This window comes from Terrapene carolina, unplaced genomic scaffold, assembly GCF_002925995.2.
Source record: "Terrapene carolina triunguis isolate 2854851 unplaced genomic scaffold, T_m_triunguis-2.0 Scaffold132, whole genome shotgun sequence".
NCBI lineage: Eukaryota > Metazoa > Chordata > Testudines > Emydidae > Terrapene > Terrapene triunguis.
Genome location: NW_020664483.1, coordinates 8,917,121 through 8,941,972, shown reverse-complemented (window position 1 = coordinate 8,941,972; position 24,852 = coordinate 8,917,121). Strand labels below are relative to the sequence as shown.

The 24,852-nt window shown below is 44.3% G+C and overlaps 1 protein-coding gene and 1 pseudogene across 1 annotated transcript in view; one reads left to right on the top strand and one right to left on the bottom strand.

Annotated features, from left to right (window-relative positions):
* The window catches only part of SNAP25 (synaptosome associated protein 25), a 98,786-nt gene extending 75,676 nt beyond the window's left edge, over positions 1–23,110 (bottom strand). Inside the window, exon 1 of the mRNA XM_024218343.3 lies at positions 23,048–23,110. The gene's annotated coding sequence lies outside the window, so the exon portion shown is untranslated. The remainder of the gene's footprint in view (positions 1–23,047) is intronic.
* LOC112119617 lies at positions 7,936–8,596 on the top strand (annotated as a pseudogene).
* Positions 23,111–24,852: the final 1,742 nt, after the last annotated feature.

Genomic DNA, 24,852 nt, shown 5'->3' with positions numbered 1-24,852 from the left:
TGCACATACTGAGAAAAGTGTGCACAGCTGGACCTTTCTTTTGCGATTTATGCATAGTGACTTGGACACATGAACCACTGGCTTCTCTTCTTGCAGTTCATCTCCCACCCCAAGTCCTAAATGGGATGCATCCATCTGAACTGGTAGAAATTTTTCAAACAAAAAGTTTGATCATTGAAAAATGGCCTCATTTTCCAAAATGAGAGTCCAAAATCACCACTATCATTTATTTTTTAACAAAATATATATGCTTTTTACCCAATATTTTTTCATAATTTTGTAAATTAAAAAATGCTATAAAACATTTGACTTTTTTGTTTGCCAAAAATCCCTGCTCCCACACCACTTATTCTAAATTTCAATGTTTTCAATTAAAATTATGAAAAGATATTGAAAAAAATGCTAAAAAATATTCATAAATGTCTTCTGTGAACCTTCCAAAATAAAAAGAACTTCAGAATTTTAATTTTTTTCATTTTTTGTCCAGCTCTGTTTACATCATAGTACAGGTTGAAACGCTCTGGTCCGGCAACATCTATGGTCCGGCATGATTTTATTTTATGTTTTTTTATGCTTTATCTACTTTTTTCCTTGTGCCAATACAGTAAAATTGAGTAACAGCACTAACACTTTGTTATGAAGAGAGCCGGTAAGCCTTGGCTAGGCGGCGTTGCAAGCGTTGTTCCGTTTATTCGCCTCGGCGAGATAAAAATAAAAAGAGACCTGCTCGATACATATTGACCTTCCATGGTTTGGCAAATTCTCTGGTTTGGCATCGGTCAGGTGCTGAGGGTGCCAGACTAGAGTGGTTCAACCTCTATAGCAATGCACCTGCACCGTAGCTATGCCAACATAACTCTATAGCATAGACGGAGCCTACACTGACAGAAAGGGTAGTTCTGTGGCTGTAGAAACACCAAGCGAGGAAGCATTCTTCCATTGCGTGGGGGTGTGGATTTTTCCCACCTGTGAACGACATAGCTATGGTGACATAAAGATTGTACATTTTATTTTTCAGAAGTTTGAATATATCCATACCGACAGATTCAAATATAATGACAAAGAAAACGCAACAGGAGTACGGCTGTAACAATAACACAGTATGAAATATTCAGATATAAATACTCCTGCACGTTATGAAAAGTAATTCCCTAACAATGCCCACCAAAAGAAAAAAAGGGAGACACATCAGAAGCCCAGTCTACCTGGAGTCAGTTTGTAATGCTTTCATGAAAGACCAAGTGTCTTCATCGCTGGATCTTGTGCCTCTACAGATTAATGTCAGTTTTTCCATGAGAGTGGTGTTGGTTAGCGCAGTTAGCCAATCAAACAATGTGGCGGGGGAGGGGGGGAGAGGAATAGCAGATTACTGTTTTCATAAAAAATGACTCTTTTGGCCACTATAAGTCCTGCAGCAATCCATTTCCTGGCATGACTCAAACAGGGTAGATGTTCTAGAATGCCCAAAACACAAACATGGGGGAAATCCTGACCCCAGTCTCCTTAGATAGAGCATCAAATACTTCCTTCCCAAATGTGGATATACTTTGACATTCAAAGATTATATGAGACAGGTTTGCATTGGGGCTGTCATATCTCTAACATTTTCTATGCGGGGTGAGTCCAGCTGTATGCGAACACTCAGAAGTCCAGTAATATCTATTTAGAATTTTGTTCTGAAAGAAACGCAAAAACAGAGAACAGGATGTTCTGTGTATATTGTAAAAACAATGAGGAGTCCTTATGGCACCTTAGAGACTAATAAATTTATTTGGGCATAAACTTTCGTGGGCTAAAACCCACTTCATCAGATGCATTGAGTGAAAAATACAGTAGGCAGATACAAATATACAGCACATGAAAAAATGGGCGTTGCCGTACCAAGTTGGGGGTCAGTGCTAACGAGGCCAATTCTATCAGGGTGGATGTGGCCTATTCCCAACAGTTGACAAGAAGGGGTGAATATCAACAGAGGGGAAATTACTTTTTTGTAGTGACCCAGCCACTCCCAGTCTTTATTCAGGCCTAATTCACTCCATGCATCTGATGAAGTGGGTTCTAGCCCATGAAAGCTTATGCCCAAATAAATGTGTTAGTCTGTAAGGTGCCACAAGGACTCCTCATTGTTTTTGCTGTTACAGACTAACACGGCTACCACTCTGAAACCTGTATATATTGTGTCAGACATTGTTCCACCCGTCAGAGGAAATGGAGATGGTTAGCTTCTTCTCCCATTTTATTTTATGGGATAGTCAATAGGATAAATCAAGGAGTTCAGCCATTTGCATATGTTACCCACAAAACGTTTCTGGGTAGCATACTTTTTAAGTTGCACTTCACGTTGGGTGTTATTTGTGGCCTGCCAACAATTCCCCAGCTCCTTCATAATTTTGAGTCAAAGCTTATTGTAGAAAGGACCTTGCTCTGTCAGCAGCTGGTATTTATCATGAAGATATGTGAAGGAGGCTAAAACTGTCTGTTCAATAATATCTTTAATGGTTAACATGCCCTTGGTTAGCCAGGTGGTTTTTGAGCTATTAGCAAATTTTAATCAGGTATTATTCCAATCAACCTAAATTTTAAGTGCAGACCAGACCTTGTTGTGCTGTGATCTTCCTTTCGGAGATCTCTCAGTGATGCTAAAACTCCTGCAAGACATGGTATAATCTCAACAGGGAAATCATCATCCTCAATATCTTTTCTTGCTCAGGGTGGTACTCTGGTGGCTGCATCTCAAGTGTCTATTGCTATTTTTGCAGAATAGGGCTTGGTATCCTCATATGGGAGAATGTGACCAAAATACCTTCCTGAAATTGCAATATTATTTTTAATGGCATCATCGGATGACTCTAAATAATGCTAGATTCACATCCCTTGTGTTTTTTTGCTTCCAATGAAAGTTCTAGTGAATAAGTTTGCTGGCAGGTATGTTTGTAGAAACAGCAAATTATAAGTGACCATTGGAGGATATTCCTGGAAAGCAAATTTGGAATTTGTAATGGTAAACAATTCCACTCATGGTCTTAATGCCCCCTGGCATTAGTGCATGGCATTGCAGGGGGGGTTGCCACTAACACTCCCTGCTGATTGCTTCTTTGTCCTCTGATGGCCTGTTTCTGTCCATGCGTTAGCCCTCCAGCTAAGTTACGTCTAGTTCTAACCCCCTTGCAGGTAACAGAAGTCCAACCAAAAGTTCACACAAATAAAAGGGTCTTTCACCGCCTTGGGCTCCTCTTCAGCCCGCTCTTCGGGCTCAGTTCCCAGCCCCTTCTGGGCTCTGGGATAGACCCCTGACCCCCAGGCTCCTTCCCTGGAGTGCCTCACTGTCTCAGCCCCACTTCCACATCCTACTCCAGGGTCTTCCACAGGAATCCAGGCGCCTCCCTGTGGTTCCTCCTCAGCTTCCTTCTGTGTTCTCGTAAGCCTTTTTTATTAAGAGGCCCAGGTGCTCACCATACTAACACCTGACCTCCTTAGTCCATCCTCATCAGGCAAGGGGCTGATTGAACTGTGCTGGGGTAGCCCCAGGCCTCTGGCCCCTAAAAGGGGCAGGCCACTCTGTTACAGTAACAATGAGCTTTTGCACCAGCAACCTGATTCTAAGAGTTACTGTCATCCAATCAGGGAACCGAAACGTGTCATGTGACTTTCATGTACTATTAAAAGTAGGCAACACAGCTCAAATTTTGAATATGTGCAATGAACAATCTGAGGACCACAAATTATTTGCAGAAATTACTCAGCAAATAACTTTGACTAACAAGTAAGTCTGAGAAAATCATGATGTGGTGGCAGGCAATTCATGAACCAGAATAGAGGGGAAAATTCACCACATAAACGTTTCAGTGCTAATCATTCTCCCACTTCGACAGCTGAGTCATGCTTTAAGTATCTCTCTTCAGATGGTCATGTGGTTACTGAGTCGCTGATAAGCAAATTGGCTAACCCACCCCCTGCTTAATACTTCTTCTTAACAGCTGATTAATCAGGAGTGATTCATTCATATTCAGCCATTTCAGAATGATATCCTGAGCAAATTCTCACTCACATGAAGGCAGGAATCCTGGCTTCACTGAAGTCAGTGGCAACCCCCCATTGACTTCAACAGAGTCCGGCTTTCACCTGAAGTGTGTAATCAAACTTTTTTTTCTGCCTCCTTCAGGCCAATATATGTACATAGCTACAAAGAGCCCTGTGGCACCTTATAGACTAACAGACATATTGGAGCATAAGCTTTCGTGGGTGAATACCCACTGCGTCAGACGCATGTCATATATGTACATATTTATGCATTTTGGGGGGTGTTAACCAGGATAGCTCCATTGACTTCAGCGGTTTTGCACTGATGTGTGCCGGTACTGAGGATCTGGCCCTTTGCTGGTGATTGTGAGTAAATGTGTAGAATTATTCTCAATGCACTCATAATTACTCCTTTTACAGTACACATCCCAGGTACACACTGAGCTTTCTTTATAAAGGAGGAGCAATTCCACAGCCTGTCTTTTGTTCTTGCATCTTGAGCTAAAATTGCTAAAACTGCATGTTTTTCCTTGTCTTCTGTCAAATTTTTTTGTAAACTAAATGGCCCAGATCCTCAGCTGGTATAAATTGACGTAGCTCCTTTGACTGCAATGTAACTACACTAAATTACGCCACCTGAGGAGCTGGCCCTAAATACCTAGTCATAATGACAAAATATCTACCACTTTTTAAAAAATTGTGTGTGTATGTTCTGACAGTGTGCCAGCCCAGCAGCATATCTCACTAACATTTGGAGGCGGTCACCTGGCTGTGAGATCAGACTTGGAAATATACCTCTGGCTGATGGAAAATGGGTACAATTTGTTCCCAGTCTTCCAACCGTCAAAGCCCACTGCCTGAGCAAAATTCAAGTGCTCTTGGTACATGTGCATAGGTATTTTGGACTGAGACAAGGTATATGATGCTGGGTGTCACCATGGAGGGGGAAAAGAACATCCATTATCTCTTATAGATAGGAGTAAACCTATTATACAAATATCATCCATTTTATTATAAGTAACATATAGTACTTCAATCGTGGTTGTTACTTTAAAGCCAGATTCTAATACCCTTACTCATATTAGGTGGCATTTAACTCCACAGGTAACACCACTCATTAACTACTCAATGGAGATACTATTCAATGTGAATAAAGTCAGCATAATCTGACCCATAATGATTATGGTGAGCCATCTAGTTACTATTAGAGTGGGTCAAAATTTTAAAACTCAACTAAATTATTGAAAATACTGCCTTGACAAAAATCTAAATGTTTTGCCAAACTATTTGTTTCTTCAAAATGTTTCCATTTTGATAAAAATACAAAATGAAAAAAATTAGTATTTTTCTTGTTTCCCCTTTTTCCAGTGCAAAATAAATGACAAGAGTTCTCCCATTCCCCACTTTCTCTCACTTGTATTTATTTTTTTCCACTGAAAACAAGACAAACAAGTAAAAACGGAGAGAGAGAATATTGTTTTTCCTGCCGAAATGAAATGTTTTGGAATTTTTGAGGAAAAAAAGAAAAAATATTTTTGCATTGAAAAATGAACAATTTCATGAAAAAAATGGAATGCATTTTTTTTAATTTGTCATGAAATATTTACCTTTTTCCAGCCAACTCTAATTACTGCTAATCAATTGCTCTTGATTCTCAGCGCTGCTGTGAGATTAATTCTTAATGAGACAACTTACTAACAGGTTTGGAACAAACTGCAAGCATCCCAGGCCTATCTTCCTTATCACAGCTGACTGGAACTTAAAGGCTGCAAAGGAACCTGCATTGGAAGATTGTTTACAGCTACAGATTAAGGACCATAACTGTCAATCCCTTCCGACTCGGAATGTTGCCAAGCCCGCTCACAGTAAGCGGATTTTGGCTTCTTTCTTTGTGTAATTGCTCTATTGTGCCTATATTTGCTTGTTGATTGTTTGGGGGCGTTTCCCGGGGGGCGGGGCTTCTGCTTTTTTTTTTTAATTTCCCGCCGGAGAGCGTGATTGGCTCTCGGTTGTGCAATCCTCTTTTCTGCGCATGAGCACACTGCTAATAAAAAGCTTACAAGCCTGCTTTGGATTTGATTATGCCTTTCGCTTGCGGGTCGTTGCCTTGCTTACTTCAGCCATGTGGGACTGTGGCACTAGGTAGGGGGGCTGGTTTGTGGTTTGGGTGTTCCAGGGCGGTTTGTGGTTTGGATTACGGGGAGGGGGGAGTAGCACTGCTGCGCAGTTAGTCACACAAATAGTTTTTAACAGCCTGGAAGTCAGAGTCACAAGGTCGCTACTAAACATAACCTTTCAAATAGCTATCATCTTCTCTAATGGAGCTACACTGTGAGTGACTGCTTATCAGCACAGCTTTATGTGATCACTTCTATTATATGCACTTTTTAGTCTCTTTTTCATTTTGTATCATGGTTTCCACTGAAGCAACACTTTAATTCAAAGCCTTTTCCCGAAACACGTCCAGGATTCTGTACAGATATCTACATATGCATCCTTTGAAATATAATTCTTTTTCCATATTTGGTCCCAGCTCATTTGCTTTTTCAGCTAAAGAAAAAGTCCAATTTTTCCCTTGTGACAATTACAAATGGTGACTTGCTTTGATTTCCTGACTGCGAGCTGCATAGGAAATGTGCATTTCCAAGGAATAGATGGCAATATTTACCACTTCACTCACCGGTCTCTCTCTCTCTGTTTAAGAAACAACTACGCTGCTATTATACAATGGTTGTACTCTGCAAACATTGGCTTCCTGCAGACATCCATGTATATGTAGGTTGGTTCTAGCTGTGCCAAAAACTAATGGCACCAAAGGCTAATTCACAGATTGGAAACTTGATGTCATGCAGACGTGTAGCTGTATTTTGTTTAAATCTGCCAACTATGCTGTAGTTTATGCCTGTAGGCATAGTCCTGAGCAAGGGGTGATCTATACTCTGCACCATCCCACAAGTAGCCTCTAGAGGCATAGTGCTTCGGAGACACCCGTGAGAGTCTTCTCATTATACTAACAAACCCATCTGGTTGGGTAGAAGCAACACACAGTGTCTTTGTTCTTTGTTCACACATGTTAGTAAGGATATAAGAATATCAAAAGTCAAACGGGCAAGCAAAACCCAAAATTCTATTTCAGGCAAATATACAGGCCTGAATGCTATATTACCGTCACTAACAGAGCAGTGGGGAATCTTTGTGTTGACAGGATGCATAGCCCTGTGGAGATCATGTTTAGCAGAAAGGCTTTGGGACTCTGCCTTGTAGGCTCTGTAAGGTTTAGGGCTAAGGAAGAGAAATTCTGGAAGTTTACAAGCATCTGTCCAATTACGACTCTTTTGTTAGTCAATGCACTGGCCAGTTTAGGAAGCAGTCTCAAGGGATGTCAGAGTCATCCTACCAGGCCACAAAAATGCTTTGCAAAGTTAATTGCCTAACGCCCAAAACAACACTCACTGAAATCAACGGGAATCCTTCTATTGACATCAGTGGGAGTTGGACCACACCCCTGTGAAGAGAGAGTAGATATTTTTAGGAATCTGGCTGAATAATGGTGACCCCAGATTATGATGCTGAGCTAAAGTAGAGGACTCTGATTAAACCAGAATTGAAGCTAAAATCAGACCCAATGGGAGAGAGCCCTGTACACCCTAATAGATTAATACCTTTTAGAGGCTCCATTGCCAGAAATTCAAGTACTAAAGATTTTTACTAAGCATACATAGCACCTAATTTTTTGGAACAATATCAGTTTCCTAAAGCAAATCATCCTGGGCCCTATTAGAATAATATTAATTGTAGGGTATAGTGTTGCAACATCAGTTAACAGGCTGGATTATTGTAATCTAGTGCCCTGGAATCTCCCTGAACAAGGCACTCAGGACATGTACCAAAACCAGGAAACGAGGAGACGATTGTATGGGCAGTGGATGGAAGAAAAAGAAAAAAAAACGAGCAAAGGGAATGTGATGGTTGCTCTGAACAAGAGTCACAACCACCTGCTTTCATTGGAATAGGACACCACAACCAAGGAATGCAACAGCTAAATTTGGAAGGAAAGAACTGTTGCACGGCCAAAACATTGGACATCTCTGACTCAGACAAGAGAAAGCACTTCATGTTATCAGTAAAAATGTTCTCTGGCAATAGTGACATTGGTGTGTTCCTCAGTGAATGGATCAAAGTAATCTCCAAACCTTCTAAAACGAAACAATCACTGAAAAATGCAGACTTATGTATTGCATCAGGGACAAAAGTGGCACTATTTAATAGACTTCAATCCCGAACAGGTAGCACCAGATACTTGCACATAGAGGGAGAGGAATTTGCAGGGAGAGATGGCTCCATTCATTACGGACAGACTGTCAAACTTGAGCATTCAGATACTGGCATGGCATTCTCAAGACTGATTATTTGAAAAATGGATAAAGAGACAGCGTTACTGGAGGCAGATGATCCAGCATCGCAGCTCCATAAATCTGTATTCTACCTTAAAGATACAGCAAGAATGTACTTGTGCCTTTCCCAGGAGAGAATAATCCAGTTTCATGGCGATCAAACCTGGGACCTCTGGAGCTAAATGGCACATCTCTCTTAGCCAAGGATGTAGCAGGCTAATCAATTTCTAGGGGATGTGCCACTCCAAGCAAGCAGGGGTTACCTATAAAAATCAACAGTTTATATATCTACCTTATCAGACATTAAGTACTGTTTCTTGCAAGCATCATCCTTACGGAACTCCCCGTGAAGTCCATAGGAGTTCTGAGTGGCAGACAGATTACAGACTTAGGTCCAAAAAAAGGAGGTTTGGGAAAATTTCCCTGCAATATTTCTGCTACAAATGGAACATGCACACACCAAACAGCAGGATAGCCTCAGCCTCCAAATGTGCGGATCCAGCTGATTGCATCTGCCAAAATGGGCATGCACTGATTTGGGTCTGCACATAGTCACATGCAAAAGCAAACTAGATAGGTGGGCTTCCAGCTGCTCATTCTGCATGTCCAGATCCAGGTTTTGTGGCTCCAAATGAGATGCATGTCTAATTTTGCATGCAAAGCAATGGGCAAACCAATTCAGAGGTGGGTTTGGTGTTGGCTAAAATTTTGGCTACATTTTTTTACTCAGGATATATGGTAAATTAGTCTAGAAGGGAAAAAGGCCAGAATGAATAATAATAAAAAAATACCTACCAAGCAAAACAATATACACCATTTAACCACAGTAACCTAGGAAGTTTGTAACCCAAACACTATTCCTTATTTAAACATAGGTCCAAGAGTAATTTAACCACAGAAACCAGGTTGCTAGCAACCAATGAAACACTAGCCATTTAGAAACGATATACATAACATACAACTAGTAATTGTCATCGTACATGCATTGTATGTAGCGGGAGCAATTAGCATGTAAAGATACAGTCAACACAAGAAGATTTCTTTGTCCTTATCTCTTGCTGTTTACAATCTGGACGTCTTGCTAGATGATTGGGAGATGAACAATAAGACTTTGAGGTGGGATTTTCAGAATTTCTCAGTACTGGCCCGGGTGGCATGGATCAGCATTGGCATCGTACTCCCCATCAGTACCCGGCCTGGGATGGAGAAGCTAATGATCCAACCAGCAGACCAAATTTGGTGATGAATCCTGGTCACGTGCCACCTGAGACACATTGTGCATACGCTAAGAAGTGCTGGCCTAACTCTGCTCCTGTTAAAGCCAATGGGAATTTGATTGCAATGGAAGCAGAGTTAGACCAATACTGAGTGCTTTGAAAATCTTGCCTTTAATCACTATAGCAGCAACATTCTGCCCATGTTCTTTCTCTCAGTCCCATGGTGCTGTGCAGTGAGATGTCTTCTGGCTGTTTCTCTCGGTTAAAGAGAGAGCTTCTGAGAGCTACTTTTTTTTGTAGGAGAACTGGGCAATACAAGAAAAGCCTCAGGAGGACATTTTGAGAAACAGCAAAGAATAACAGGACTCTAGAATCAACTTGGTAAGGAAGAATGTGATGATCAAGGTAATGGATGGTGCAGAGAAGAGCAGTGGGGTTCAATAGAGCATAAGAGTGGATCTGAAGCAGAAATGAAAGGTAACATGGAAGAATGAATTCTGGGACAGCCACAGAGGTCAGTGCCTAATCCATGGAACAAAGGAACCATGACAAAAGGATCTTCTGTATGTGAGAAATGAGCAGAGAGGATGTCAGAGAGAAATAGAGTAATCAAGACAGAAGGGGAATGAATTGCTGAGGTCCAGTAAGTTAGAGGAGAGAGCCAGTACATCAAACATCTAGCCAAGAGAGAAGGAAAGTCCAGTAGCTGGCTCTCAAATAGGACATGCAAGTCCACCATCTACCAGTCGAGGTGGAAGGTGTGACTTGGCATAAGGAGTCTATTTTGAAAAGATCAGGAGAATACTTTTTCTAACCATCTGAAAAGGAGCAGCATCAAAAAAAAACAGCTTCATTTCCTCCTCCAGAGGTAATTTTTTAAAAAAAAATCTAGACTACCAAACGCCATTTCCACCTCCCACAGTCAATGTCCAAGATGCAAGATCCTCTAACGTAGGTAACAAGTTTATTAAAATTACAAATAATATCATGGCATGTACAATGTAACACAATTAACTGTAACCCATGATGACATTTTTATGGACTTTTAAATCTATGGGTAAAACAGGAAGGCAGGGGTCATACCCAATCAAACCAAACCCAACCCAAAGAATGACTGCAATTCATAGAACTAACAAAGCTGAGCCAATTCGTCACCAGACTCACTTGGTTGTACAGTGTCCCCCGACTTGCTACCCTTCATCTGCTTGTGTCTTTACACTGCAAGGCCCTCAGGGCAGAGACTGTCTTTTCTAGAACACACCAAACACAATGGGGCCCCTGAGCCTAATTGGAACCGTTGGGTGCTACCACAACATCAGTGTTTACTACTATCACAGTGACGTGGTCTGGAGAAATGAGTACAGGGTTGAGATTCAGGCAGTCCTGAGTTGTACTACTGGTTCTGCCACTTAAACACCCTATGGCCTTGGCAAGTCACTTCACCTCTCTGTCTCAGTTTCCCTATCTGTAAAATAGGGGCAATCCTAGTAACCTACCCACCTCACAGGGCTGCTGGAAGGATTAGTTGGTTAATGTCTGTACAGTGCTTTGATCATATAAAAATGCAGTGTATTATAATTTAAATTTCTCCCCTTGGATCCACGAGTCCTTCTCTTCTTATGTGTGTGGCTCCCTCACTGACATCAATGGGGTAAAGCACTGTGGAAGAGAGGGTAGCTTTTTGCCTTACATTTTCAAGAAACAAAAAGGCTACAGAGCTGATGCCCTCTGAGAACCTGAAATGCCACTAGCCTGTTCTATAACTACCATCTGCCAGGCTGCTTAATATACCAGCATTAAATGCCCCAGGGGCTAATCTGGCCATTTCGGTACTACAGTAATGGACATCCACTTCACTGTCCATGCAGCCCTTTTGCATTCTTAGTCATTAACCTGTTAAATAGTAGCGTTATCACATTCAGCAAATGATTCTCAGAACAGATGCATGACCCGTGAAAGTTAGCTACCTGCTCCCAGAACAACAACCTCATAGTATTAAGAACAGTCAATCCTTGAGAAACGAACGACTAGAAGATCTGATGACTGAAAAATCCCCTGCTAATAAAGAAAATAACTTTAAAGAGGCACTGAGCTGAGCTGTCCCTACTGTGTTACGTTAAAGAAGTTGTCTATATAGCATTTTAAATTATACTCAGCACATTCTCAAAGCCTTAAGGGTTTTTTTTCCCACTGTCTGTTCCCTGATGTACTCATCTCAGAAATGTACTAAACTGACAGGCCTCCACAACAAAAGCTACCACATCTGAGAGCCATCCAATCTGGCTTTAAAACACCCTCTTATGATAAGAGACAGAAATGTTTTTCAGCCAGGGCAGAAGTGGGTGGCAGAACCCAAGAAAACATTTCTTAATGCTAAAGAGACAAAGTGGGTGAGGTGATATCTTTCATCGGACCAACTTCTTAATGCTAAAGATTTTAAAGAAATCCATGAAAAGGCTGTGCAGAGACAATGTGTATATTTCAATCATTTTCATACAGGCGAGCAAATAGTGGGAATGTTTTCTGGTGGATATTTGCTGCAATTCAATAGTGGATTTTGATTTGTGTTCACACACCTTTTAGGTTTGCTTTCTGAGAGCCTTCAAGCATTGGCGTGTCACGTGTATGAATACTTGCACAAAGCAAATGTTAAGCTCAAATGCTCACAGAAAGAAAATTTCAACTTGTATATTCAACTGCAGTGTTCTCAATTTGGAATTTGCACTGTGTCAGTTAGTCAGGGCTGGATCCGTAGGTCCTGATTCTTTCTTACACACATGGGTTTAACACCACTATAACTCCATTTACATTAGTGGCATTACTCCTGATATATACCAGAGTGAGATCAGAATCAGACCTATACATGTTTCATCCTATTTTTCCCTTCCCCCATTAGTTTTTCCTTATGCTACCATAAATATAATACATTCCTAGCAATGTTTAATAAAAGTACTTCGTCTTGCTAGTGCACCTTCCTTCCAACATTTTCAAAAGTGGCTAAATATTCTGGGTGTCTCAACTTTTGGGTGCCCAACTTGAGACAATTTAAAGGGGCCAGATTTTAAGAGCACATGTATGCTGCACTTTCTGAAAATCAGTCCTCTTTAAAATGTCTCAGGTAGGGTGCCAAAAAGTGAGGCACCCAAAACAAAATCACTTTTTGAACATATAGGCCATTATTCTCATTTTTACAGATGAGGGAAATGAGGTTCAGAGAGTCAAAGTAACTTGTCCAAGATCACACACAACTAACATGTGGCAGACCCAGATCTGAATTTAGATTTCCTGATTGCCAGTCTTATGCTTTAATCACTAGACTAGGGTTCCTATAACAAAATAGTTGGTACACATGGGCCCAAATTTATATTAATAGCAATTTTGTTGCTTGCATTTCCTTCAAGAACAAACGATTGCAAAGAGAGATGTTTGTGTCTAATAAATTAAGAATAAAATTTCACTGTTCACATGATTTGTAATATATTGGATAGTCCAAGAACCAAACTCTGAGCTTTAAGAGATGTAGGGTATATTTCTGAAGCACTCTCACCAGCTGATCAATTTCAATGCCCTGCTTTCTGAAGAAAGGAACTTATCCTCTTTGCCTTTGAAGTAATAGGCAAAATTCTTACCGATAGGAATGAAAGCAGGATTGGACCTAAAATATTAATACTGACAAAAAACAAGGCAAAGCAGAATACAAATTAATCCTGTAGATGCAACTAAAACATTTTTCAGGAATCAGTTTGCAGTAGCTTTCCTTCAAAAGAGGTTAATTATATGAGCAACATTTGCATATGATGTATCTTAACCCTTGAGTCTGTTAGGATACACATGGTATATAGCAAGTAAAAGGGCACGTATTTGCTTAATTTACAGTAGAAATCCATAACGTTCATTTTTTGTTTGTTTTAAAACATCCATCTATGAACAGTCATTCCGTTTTTGACAGATCAGTTCTGTTGTTCAAATAGATTTCTACTGTAGCTCAAGCAAACACATATTATAAGCAGAGCGATAAGTTGGCATGTGTACTGGCGTCATTATAAACTTCCTTGAGGGAAAAAATTAAAACAAGCAATTCACCTATTCTACAACTGGTTGATTTATTTGTATGAGAACAAATGAAATGACCTGTTTGGGTACACTCATATCACAACCCAGAGAAACATTCCCCAGAATTTCTTCTGATTTAAAAGTATTTCAGCTCCACAAACATTATAAAGAATGGCAGCAGCTGAAGCTGTATCGTACTGAGATCCTTTAGAATACATCCCACTCTGATATCTATGCGCCTGATCCAAAGCCCACTGAAGCCCACGGGTGTGTTTCTGTTGACTTCTGTGGGCTTTGGGTCAGACTCTGAGATAACTGAGATAACAGACACTCCGCACTTTGCAGAATCAGGCTATTATGGTATTAGAGTAAAGCAATCAGCATAGAATTACAAATATGCCCTAGCAAATGCTCTGTAGCATACTGGCAAAATATATGCAGTGCTTCTGTAGTGTTTTTAGCCGTAATATGCACCTCCCTGTTAATTGGTAGGTTTTTGCGCAAGAAATGGCAAATCGTGCATTAATGTCAAAAATCACATATGTGAAACGTCCTTCTGTAATCACGGGCTAGCAAACACATTTTTGTTATTAGCAATTACACAGAACTATGATAATTATAATATTGCCTCTACCAGTATATTTAGGGCACCATAATTTTGCCATATTAAAAACAGAAGGAAAACTATAATTATAAAAAAAATACATATAAAATATCAGTTCCCTTGCTTCCTGTTAGAAATGTATTCAATGATACATTTTTTCTACTTTAGCCCACCAACAGCTGAGTCACACTGCTGGTAGAATGAGAAATGGTGGGTGTTAAAGGGTTAAATGTATTTTTTTTAAAGATCCGGTAATGTGGCAGTGATATGGGTTGTCATTTAGAAGATATTTGTCAAATCTCCTTGATAAAGAAAAATGGCAAAACTGAAGAATTAGACAGGACTAATAAACTGACATGGAAAGTCAACATAAGGAATCAAAATGCATTACCCTTTCTACAGGAACAGATTTACTTGTGTATGCATGTATTTATAGAGAGCTAGGGTCAGATTCTTGTCTCTGATTTGACCTTCTGAACAGTTGGGTAAATCCAGCGGCTTCAGCTGAAACTCAGATGGATTCACATCAGTAACAGAGAACCGAATCTGGCTCATCGCTGTTAACCTCATTAAAAAGTTCGGCTGATATCATATACCACAAGACTGCAGCAGAACCCAAGACTGAATTATAATCTTATTAATCAGTACAGGTGTGTATATTTCTTCACCGTCATTTTCTTCCTACCATCATCATCATCATCACCATTTATAAGCAATATAAACTTTTTCAAATCTTTCTGTTAAAGAATAATATTTGAAACTTCAACTTCACGAAAATGTTAATGCAAAGAGAGTAGGATTTTAGGACCAGATTTTTAAAGGTATTTAAGTGCCCAACTCCCAAGGAAATACCTTGAAAAGTCTGGGCCTCCGAGCCTCTGACTAAACTACCAATTCATTTAAAACTCAACAGCAGCTATTGACTGAAAAATAATGTTGTGGCCAGACTGTCGATCAATTTGAGCTCTGTTAAGTTACACTAGCAGAGGATCTGTCCCAATAACTAACCATAGCTTGAAACAATAATAAAAGAATAACCGAAAACCTAAGTGCTCCCCAAGTACGCGGCCAGAATAGTCAGTTTGGTCAATGCCAAATGAGCATTCAGCTTCCAAAGGAACAGTGAAACATCCATGATTAATTACTTTGTGCCTCTTTTTTTCATTTGGATTAGAATCCGACCTCCTTTCTTGCATAAGATGAGATACCATATCTATCATTACCAATGAAGAAAAGCTATAAAGCTTTAATAAATGCTATTCTTTTTAGGACTACAGCATAACAATACATTTCAGATGAGGCATACACAGATCATTCTGTTGGCCCTTTTAAAATTTAAATTGCTAAAATGTGCAACAAAGCCCTGTTGTAAAGATGAATGGTGTGCACAGTTTCCATTTGGATAATGTATTCAATCAGTAAATGTTGCACTTGGGAATGGTATCTTTTTGTTACCTGTCCATCCCTTGCTCTCATCATTAAGAAATTAAAATATTGATGGCCTTATCATTTAGGACCTCATCCAAAGTCTACTGAAGTCAATGGGAGTCTTTCCAATTATTGCAATATGCTTTGGATCAGGCCCCTAGTACACTGCAAAAGCTCTTCTCTCTTTAGACCATGGACTTAAAGCCCCCTTGATATTTGAGCTCATAGTTGACATTTCATTATAACGTCCATTGATTCCTATTTGATTATTGTTGCAGACAGCCATGCTCATGACTGAAAAGGTGATTAGGAAATTAACATAATTACATTCTTCAAGCCAAAATGGAGTTCCATTCCAAAATGCTAAAGGAAAGTGGCAAAAGACAAAGGAAAACCTAAAAAACAGACATTTAAGAATGCTTTAGGATAAGAAAGGAGACAAAAATAGCACTGATAATGCAAGGGGCCCTGCCACCTTAGCTATGGAGAATGACTATCATCATCCAAGATCAGGAGAGGGCCAGTAACTTCCAGTCCTATAAATTTGACTTCAGCCATGGAGGAAAATGTTAGAAAAAACAATGAGACAGGACAGGGCGAGGTATGGAAAGTTGTGGTCCAATTAAGTATAGGCTTCACATAAAGAAGAACATGAGTAAGTGCTTCGGAATGAAGGAACAAGCGGGAGTTGACGGGATGAAGCTATGAATATAATGTATGTGGACTTTAGGAAAGCTCTTGCTGCAGTGCAATGCAGCAGCCTGATCTGCAAGGCCAACAAGTAAGAAACGGAAGGTTATCAAACTTGGGGGCGCTTTGGGATGGTAGTTAGGGATGAAAGGAAGGTGGCTACAGATGGACGAGTGCTTTGCTGAGCTACATTTTTGACAATTTATGGCTAGGGAAGCTCTAGACTTTGCTCAAGAGTAGGCGTGCCAGCTCTAGTGTCCCCAGTGGGGTCTGCATTTCAGCCGTGGGTGAAGTAATGAGTCTTGTACATAACGGTCTATTCTTAGTGTAGATCCAGAGTCACTCTACACATCTGTGGAGTTACACCAATGAGAATCTGGAGGAACTGAGTGTGAGGTATCTAGTCCGCTGTCTTTAGAGCAGCTCATAAATCTTTAAGATGAAAGATGCTTTATGAAAGTAATATTGGTATCATCACTTGTGTTACACTGGTGGTAAGGTGTTCCTTTAAAAAGGTTTTCGTTTAAGATAAAGTAGAGACAGACACTAAAAGAATGTTGGTGATCTCTCTAGTGAATAAAGTGTCTAGCCGTGTACTCCTGCGTGGCCAAGAATTCACTGATCTGAATGGGAATTGTGCCCAGGCAAATACTGCAGCATCAGGCCCAAAGGGAATCAGTTACAAAATACGGAAATAAGGCCCCAACACAGCAAAGCACTTAAGCACATGCTTAATTTTAGCATACTCTTAGTTCACAGGATTTAAAGACCTGCTTGAAGTTAATAATGTGCTTAAGTGTTTTGCTAAATCCGGGATTAAATGATCAAGGCGCAACTATTTCAAATCATATGACAGAGAAGTAAGGCAGAAATTCAACAGAAAATATTTAGTGGGGTACAACTGCTAAATAAGAGATGTGCGCTAAACAAATTAGCTGCACAGATTCTTCGTTCTCTGAAATATCTTATGTTCCTGGGCTCAACTGGAAGAGAAACGATTAACAAATTGTAAAAAAAAATTCCCAGTCCTAACTTGGTTCTGTAAGAATCTGACCCTGCTCCCACTGAAATGAATGGCAAACTTCCCATTGACCTCCATGGCGCAAGATCCGACCCTAAATGATGTTTTAATTAAAAATGAGCCATGGTCCTAGTTACTATGCACTGGCTGCACCTTATCAGTAAAAATAAAAGAGTCTATTAAAAATTGTCATCTTTTTTTATAGAGAGAGATTTTATTTTCTAAAGGCTGGTCTACGCTCAGTTTTTATACCTATATTGGTGAAGAAACACTTAAAGAGGTACAACCCCTTAGTGTGGATGCAGTTATACTAGTATAAAGGTGTTTATATTGATATAGCGCAGTGTTTCTCAAACTGGGGTCGTCGCTTGTGTAGGGAAAGCCCCTGGCGGGCCGGGCCGGTTTGTTTACCTGCCCCGGCCTGCTGTTCTGGCCGATCGCGGCTCCCACTGGCCTTGGTTCGCCGCTGCAGGCCAATGGGAGCTGCTGGAAGCGGCGGCCAGTACGTCCCTTGGCGTTAACAATTAACAATTTGTTAATCGTTTCTCTTCCAGTTGAGCTTCCAGCAGCTCCCATTGGCCCCCAGCAGCGAACCGCGGCCATTGGGAGCCGCGATCGGCCAGACCTGCGGACGGGACAGGTAAACAAACTGGCCCGGCCCGCCAGGGGCTTTCCCTACACAAGTGGCGACCCCAGTTTGAGAAACACTGATATAGCGGATTCCCCTAAATTTAGATATAGTTAAAGCAGCACAAAAGCTGCATGGAGACCAGGCTTAATTTGCCTTAACAATTCAGTGTTACAGCTGGATCCAAAGCTCATTTAAGTCAGTGGGAGACTTTCCATTGACTTCGGAAAGCTTTGGATCAAGTCCTTACTGCTTAAACCTACAGCTGCATGTTGACTCTCAGTTTTAGGGAAGCTGCTCTGAAAAAAAAATCAGTTCTTTTTCTCATTAAAGAGAAAGTCCTCAGGGTGATATTTTCGAGAGGACTCAGCATCAGACTAGCTCTGCCCCCACTGAAATTAATGGTAAAACTCCCTAAGGCAACCGCCTTAAGCTAATACTAAGCACTTTTGAAAAACCCACCCTTCTATTCGCTCCAGTTTACACAGTAAGTTAAATAATATTGATCTGATTTCTTCACGATGCTAGGCTCCTACAGTTCTTGTTGAGTTCGATGGGAGCTGCAAACAGACTTCAGCACCTTTGAAAAATCTGGCCATCTATTTCTTTCTTTCTTTTTTTTTTTGGATGTGTGTCCATCATCCCTTTACAAACTGATTCTCCTGAGTCATCTAAGTCATTGAACACACAGGGAATGTCCTCCTGGCTGACCTCTGTCTGCACTATGCAGAGGTACCAAAAAAAAATGCTTCATTCTAATTTTCACAGCCTGCATCTCTTGGCAATGGGATGGGACATTGTGGAACTCTATTTTGGCAGCTGTGTCTTTTAAAGGTGGACGGCAAGAGTCCCTTGAAACTCCAGAAATGATGCTCCCTTGTCTCTGAATAAATAATAAGACCATCTGTCTGCATAGTAACGCTCATATTTTACCCACCCCACAACCCCCTCCCCCTTTGGTTTAGAGCCGCTGGTGTTTTGTGTTCTGAAGAAATTCCTTCTCCTAACGTTACAAAGAGGTTGCCAAATATTTGGGACCAGGCAGGGGGCGAGATTGCCCCTTACCTCCCGCGCACACTTCTACTGCAGCATCTTCTTCCTTCTCAGTTAATGCAATTGATCTTAGGAGTCTGGGGTTTCTTTAAAGACACGCAGTGCTACTGAAAGATTTTCCAACCATGTTTTTCTAGCACCTGGCAAAGTATTTTGAAATATGACTCAGGCACAAAAAGACAGTAAAAGCAGCTGGTGGGACACTGCGGAAGGGTGTTAGAACCAGTTTGTGGACTTCAAGAATAACTCAGCCCGGGACCGGATTCCTGACCCTCTTCAGAGAGGCAACACTTTCGTTTCTCCCTTCCCCTTCTCCTCTCTCTCCTAACTCCTTTTGCTTTTCCTGTTCTCCTTCTTTCGCTCGTTTTTACTCCATTTCTCTCCCTGGATCGGTGTGTTCCCTGCTAAGCACACTGCGGTCTCGTCCTCCCTTCCCTGGCAGTCACACATATCCCGTGGCCCCTGAACAGACTTGCTGGACTCCCAGCTCTTGCCTGGAAGGGGCTTCAGTCATGTCATTCCACCCTGCCAACCACAGCTCCCGGCCAGAGTCACGGTGCCAGTGAAGGATGAAACTGCTCCCACGTCAGCACTGAAGTTTGAGCCACATTTTCTGCCTCTGGCACTGGCCAGCAGGGAAAAATTACAGTACTTAATTTGTAATGAAAGAGGTGCCCAGGCTCAATTATGTTCAGGGGCTCAAGCAATTTTTTTACTTTTATAACTGAGCTAGCAAGCCCAGAGATGCAGGGGCTATGAACTGCCACCCAGAGGTGCTGGGGGGGGGGGAGTATGAACTGCCAAGCCCAGAGGTGCCAGAGCTCAGCCCTGCTGGCACAAATTAAGCCCTGGAAAATTACCTTCCCTGCAAGGCACTGGCAAAGCAGCGCTCTCCCCCTCCCCCCCCTTTGGTAGGTACATTTCCAAGCCCTGCCTGCTCTGCGTAACCCATCCTGTTCAGGCCAGTGTCACCCACCCAGTGCAGGCAGCAGACAGAACCCAGCCAGGACATGGGCAATTTCCTGCCAGATCCTGCATTTGTCCAAAGGCTGGAGCAAGCCCAGGGTAAGACGGGGAGGGGGCTCTCCCTACCTCCTAGCAGCGCTCTTTGATCTCCCACATCTCCAGGGTAGCCTGCCCAGTGCTGGGTTTACAATAGCGTCAGTGACGCCATGGAGCCGGGCCCATGCTCAGAAGGGACCCTGGCCTTCTCTGCTTCCACTACACCCCAAGGCCCCGCCAGCCCGCTGGGTCCCCCTCCACTTGCTCCTCTTGGCCTGCCCACTGGCCAAGGGTTCATCTTCACCCCCTGACCCCACCTGCTAGGTTCTCTCTGCCTCCTGGCCGGATCCCAATGCACCTCCAGCTCCAGGCAGTCTCTGCTTTCCACCACCTGGGGGGCCCCACCTGTCTCCCTGGAGCTGAGCTGCCCGGGACTGGTGCAGAAGCCTGGCCAGTCTCAGCCAATTGGGGGAGGGCAGTGTGGGGGGGTTGGCTGGACCCCTCCATGCAAATGGGTTCTGAGAGAGCCCAGCCGGGACAGGCCCTGGCCTGGCTGATCGCGCCACTCCTGAGGGGCCAGAGCGATTCCCCGCCTTGGGACCAGCCCTGGTTGTGCTGCCGGCCAGGAGGCAGGGCATGCGGAGTGGGTCTCTGGAGGGCCTGGGTGGGCGGGGGTAGAAGGGGAGAGGGTCCTGGGCTGTGAGGGAGCCGGAAAGATCTCTGTGAGTGGAGGTTCTGTGTGGGGTGTTGGGCAGTTGTGGTGATGTGCAGGGTGCTGTGCATTTGTGGCACGGTCGGGGAGGGCCCTGGGCATAGCGAGTCTGTGGGGGCTCTGGTCATAGGGAATCGGGGGGGGGGGTGTATTCCGGTGTTGGGCAGCATGGGCCCGCCCCGGAGGGGAAGGGGCACGCTGGCAGCACAGGGCCGGGCGGGCCATTGTGCATCTGGCAACTGCCGGTTTGTAAATGGTGCCCTTGCACTGGGCTGGGCAGAGCAGGGCCGCCCCTGCCATGCCATGCCCCCGACCGGCCCCTCACGCCGGGGACCGACCCCCCGCGCCATGCCCCATTGCCCCCAGGGGGCTCACAGATATGTTTGGCGCCGGGCCCACAACAGGTTAATCCGGCCCTGAGCCTGCCTGGCAGACGCAAGTGACACCGAAGAGGCTGGTAAGCGTGATGCGGGGTGAACGTGGGATCAAGGGCGCTGGAACCATTTGTGTGTGTGTGTGTGTATGCTGAGAGCCATTGAACCAAACCGCAAACCCTGTATATGATGGGAACCCCTTCAAGCCAGGGGGTGCAGCAGCCCTGTGCATGGGATGGCGGCTTTCTCCTGGGGCCCCCCTCAGCCAGTCTCTGGCGCTCCTCCAGCCCCCCCAGGAGCTTGCCTCCACCGCTGCAGGAGTCAAGGCAACGTGACGTGCAGCAACTCGCCCGGGTTTTCCGAGCAGCCCGGGGAGAGAGAGCGAGAGCGAGACGCTCCCCCGAGCGTGCCCTTAAAAACGTGACCGCCTCGGGCGGCACTGCAGAGCCCCCACCCCGCCCACGCGCCGGGCGCCGAGCCGGCCGCGCGCCGCGCTCCTGCCTGCCCCGGGAAGCGGCCGGGAAATGGGGCAACCGCGCGCCAGGAGCTCGCCTCTGACGCAGCAACGCAAGAGAACAGGCGGGACGTGCCGCGGGCGCGCAGCCCTATGGAGTTGAACCAGCGTTGCACACCCGGTCCTTTCCCTTACCCTGCGGAGACGCCCCCTTGCTCCCCCCCCCCCCCCGCAAAGGTACCCACTTCCCTTGCAACGGGCCTGGGCTCTGCCCCCAGGAAATGGCAGGGTTGGGGCTGCAGCCGCGCCAATGCCCGGGCCGTCCAGCAAAGGGGTTACATAAGCCGGCACGCTCTGCTAGCAGAGCTCTGCAGTGCCCAGGCCCCGGGGCACAGGCTGCAGGCTTGGACTCCCCCCGCCCCCTCCTTTGGTGGTGCTGGTGGGGTGTTAATTCCTATTTCAATGGGCGCCCCCGCCTGGGTTGTGTTTCGAACAAGACACGGGATCTGCCCCAGCGCACCGGCGTGGGAGCGACTCTGGCTCAGGACACGCAGGGGCCCCAGGGCACATCCGCGAACCACAACTGCTGCCCGGTCTCTGGTTCGAAGCCCGGATTAGCAATTAACGCCGTTCAGTGCAGGAGTGCACCAAGGACAAGCGAGCAGCCCGGAGTCACACGCGTGGGCGCGCACACTCGTGTTATGGGGCCCCCGGGCACGGCTCGGCAGGCATGCCCCTGTGTGGAGAGGAAGGCAGGTAGGTACTGCCGGATTCAGAAAGGGGGCGTGGGGTGGCGAAGGGGGTGGAGGAAGGGAACTGGCGAGCAATTGAGTTGGGCAAACGGCTCAGTTGCCGGGCTGCTGGCGGCAGAGGAAGGTATAAGTAAGATCCGGACGGGCGCATTTCCCCCCTCCCCAAAGCCTGCTGCTGTAGAGGTGGGTGTGGAAGGGCGAGTGAGGCAGGGGGGCGCCCCCCAGCACTTTGCAACGTATGTCACAGGGACGCTGCTCCCTTTGCACCCCCCTCGGCTCTGCACCGGTGGCCCCCCGCCAGCGCCGCTGTCCCAGGTGCTGAGCGGCACAGCTCGGACTCTGCCGCTCTCCGAGGTGCTGAACCGGGCTCTGCCTCGGCGGGCGAGCGCCGCTGTCCCGGGTGCTGACCCCTCCGCCCAGCCGCTGCTGCAATGTGCACAGGGCAGCCGACCGGAGACGGAGGCTGCTGACCCCAGGGAAACAGGGCTTTATAAATAGCTCCCCCCCTCCCCGCCCCCTTCCGCGGGCAGAAATAACCTGATGTGGAGGTTACCGCTCTCCTCCCAGCCGGCAGCAGCCCTGCCTGCCCCGTGCCCGGGGCTCTAGGCAGGAGACAAAGGGCTCTGTCCAGGCGCGCTCCCTTACCTTGGCTTCTGCCGAGTCCGGTGCAGGCAGCCCGGCGGCGGGTTCTCAGCCCCTGGGCTGCGGCTGCGGCTGGGAGGGAAGGACAGTCGCTCCTGACCTCCCCAAGCCTCCTTCTTCAATGGAACGGGAGCTGTGCCCTCATCAAAGATGGCCGTCCCTTCCCACGTCAGCAGCTTTTAATAGACATCTATCAGGGGGTGGGGGGAGGAGAGGAAGGAGGGGGGGAGAGTAGTCTGTGGGAGCCTGAGTCGTCAGATGCTGCTACTGCACTGCAATCCTTTGCATTTCCCCTCCAGTTAATAACAGAGAAAACTGGCCCCAGAATTAGCTCAGCAACCATGTGATGGGCTGTGATTATCCATGTGCAGCATGCAGCCGCTGGTTTTCTGGGTGTGTGTGTGTGTGCGGGGGGGGGACTGCTGACCGCAGCTTTGCTTTAATCATTTTTTTTAATGGGGAGGGCAGAGAGAGAATGCAGTAGTGGTTTGTTTTCGCCAAAGGGGTGGTCCGAAGAGGGTATCCCTGTGAAGTCTCTGGTACTCCATATATGGCCAATCTACGTGGGCTGCTATCTTTGTATGTGATTTCTTCGTCGTCTTCTTTTTTTTTCCAGAGCATCATGTCAGGGGGTCTTTGTGTATTAATCTGATCATTTTCTCCCCTCAAAGCAAAACCAACCAAATAACCAGATTTAAAGACACACAACAGAGTTGATCGTTTGGGGGGAAACATCATCAATTAAAACAAACCCACCCCCAGCAGGGATAAAAATGGTTAATCCGTTCCAAGAGAAACAATGTCTTATTTATTAATGGAACGATCATTTCAGAGCACATCCTATTTGGAACAACTCTCTTAGTTAGTTTGAATTTTAAAAGTGGAAATCAAAATGCACAGAAGAGTGCTTTGGTTTCATACAAAATGTTGGCTGTTTTTAAATAAAGTGCTAGGGTCTCCCTCATGCCATCGACTATAGCGCCCATTTTATTCTATACAGATTGATATGATTTCTTATGGAACCATCCAAACCTAAAATTAAAACAAATATAAGACAAGAGGCTTCATTAATTTCCCAGCCTCAGACATTCTTGTAACCAGAAACGATTTGGTAACTGCTCAGTGCACACATTAAATCCTGACACTCAATTCACAGGCTTTTTTTTAATAAAGTGTGGATATTATTGAGTCAAAATGCAATTCCCAGATTAGGGATAATTCTAGCCTAATCAAATTCATCTGGCGTGGCAGGGAAAACCCGGCGAGAGATTAAATGCTATGCAGCTGTATTTGCATCTCCTATTATGGTTGTCTGGTGGAGTGAGTGGGAGAGAACAGAGAAATGCGGGTGATTTCTCCCCCCATGCTCTGTTGTGCCCCACAGAAAAACGTGATTGTCGATCGTGCCTGGCAATCACAGCAGCTCATACCCCCTCCCACAAAAATATGTCCTTGTTTAAATAAGACATCAAAAGTTTGCTAATTATACCACAAAGAATTTCTCAGACAAGAGGGGCTCTCTGATACATGACAGTATCCAATAGTCTATGCACACGAAAGACTCAGGAAAGGAAACAACCGGTCAGGTTTAAGGTTTGTAAGAATATTATATAAATATATTATGGCTGTGTAGGTCTCATGTATCCAGTTAAAATATTTGGAAAAAGATCCCCTTTAAAACTAATTAATAAGAAGATTTATTAACATCAATGCCAATTTTGAAAAGCAAGCCATTTTCCATCCAGCTCGTGTTTGTATTAACATTATCCATTGTTTTGATTAGGTAAAGATTCCAGATGTCTAGATAA